Source organism: Salvelinus sp. IW2-2015, linkage group LG27 (genome assembly GCF_002910315.2).
Source record: "Salvelinus sp. IW2-2015 linkage group LG27, ASM291031v2, whole genome shotgun sequence".
Lineage (NCBI taxonomy): Eukaryota > Metazoa > Chordata > Actinopteri > Salmoniformes > Salmonidae > Salvelinus > Salvelinus sp. IW2-2015.
The window spans coordinates 33,273,689-33,275,664 of record NC_036867.1 but is presented as its reverse complement, the minus strand read 5'-3'; positions in this window follow the sequence as shown (position 1 = coordinate 33,275,664).

The window sequence follows — 1,976 nt, the reverse complement described above, 5'->3', positions numbered from 1 at the left end:
GTGTGTGTGTCCGTTCATTCTGTCCAGCCAGCATTGTTGTGTGTGGGTGTGTAAGCTATCTGCCCATCCCTTCTGAAGCTGACATACTGACGACATTACAAGCACGGTTCCGAAATTAGGGAGAGATGTTTAATTAGAAAATAATGTATTCACTTTTTTAATGCTAGTTAAGGATACTATAGTTATCACGTTTCACTTTGGATTTATGAACTACTTAAAGGTAAGGTGTTTTTTTAATTCTAGTGCTGCTCTGCAGACACAAGCTTGTTAGCTAGCTAGTATTTGCTCGAAAAATACTACATCAACAGGCTCTGTATTTTAGGAATCACAGTAACAAGTACTCCTGGTACATAAATTATTTAACCATTCAAATGTAATTTCTCGAACCAGTTCAGAACTTAATTTTGCTGCTCGAAACAGTGGAACAGAGAAAAAAGAATAGTTCTGTTCGGAACGAAACGATTGGAAAATAGTTTTGGTTCCAACRCCTGATATTAAGTGGCTAGGTAGCTAGCTTTAGCAACGTTTGATGGCCAATGAGACTGAGAGCTAGCTAACCAGCTGAGCTAGCAAACAATGTAACAAAAGTATAATTTTGGAWTCGAAAAATACTCCATCAACAGGCTCTGCATTTCAGGAATCACAGTAGCAAGTACTCCTGCTACACTATTCAATTATTTAACCATTAAAATGTAGCCATGAAATCTCTCTGGTTTTGAAAATAGCCCTGACACTGGTTTCCATGCCATTTAAACGTGAGCTTGTCKAAGGTGTCGGACTCGACGACYGTTGCTATCCATTGGAGCGCCGCAATTGGTTGCCCAAAATTCTGTCCGGGGGTTAGCAAAGGGCCAATTGTATATTCATGTTTATACATCATTGGTTACAATGGCTCACGTACACTGTGAAATGCATCTACAGTAAATCAAAATTATGACACAATGATGAATACAAATGTGTGCACTCTAATGTATTAATATTCTGTACAGGTATTTACTATCGCCTATTAGACTGACATCAACATACTGCACCAGCAGGACAAAGTAATACTAAAATCACTGATAGATGTCACGCCCTGACCGTAGAGAGCTTTTTATGTCTCTATTTTGGTTTGGTCAGGGTGTGATTTGAGTGGGCATTCTATGTTCATTTTCTATGTTTTGTATTTATTTGTGTTTGGCCGGGTGTGGTTCTCAATCAGATTATAAACAGTGATAGTGAGATTCAAATGGTGAGTGAATGCTACCACTATTCATGGCTTTAGGCTACAGAAAATTGCATGCATGAATCCAATCTATTTAGTCAGAAGTCCAATTATCCTCCAGATTTTAGAATGGAATAATCATTTGAAAAAAGTGTTATTGACCAATTTTATTTTTTACACTTTTTGCATGCTTTGGGGGTAGGAGGAGGGTTTTAGGCTCTATGTACATTATTAAATGATACTATTGTTTAACACTGAATCTTGGAAATTACAGTTAAGTGCTTGAAAAGTCCTGAAAGACTTGAATTTGACTGCCAATGGTTGTATGACCCTGCTTAAAGGGTAAAATAAATTTGTTTCAAACAATAAAAAAATTGATCCCAATGTTCATAGAAACCATAAGCTTTCTCTCTCTTCTCTCTCTTCTTCTCTCTCTCTCTCCTCTTCTCTCTCTCTCTCTTCTCTCTCTCTCTCTCTCTCTCTCTCTCTCTCTCATATACATATATTATATCAACTCCCACAGTGTTTAGTTTCTGGCAGGGTGGTAGAGGCTCGGGAGGTTGAGTCCTGCGGCGAGAACAAAGGCCAAGGAAAATGTAATCCTGGTGAGCACACATCAGGGCGGCGCTAATTTATCCCTGTGATAATTCCGTTTTGTCAGGGTGTACCACCAGGAACGAGCTCTGGCCAGACAGACACAGGGGGATCACAGTCAGGCTGTCCCGTAGCTTATACAGCCTACTTTGTGCCTCAGGTGACTATATTCTCTAGA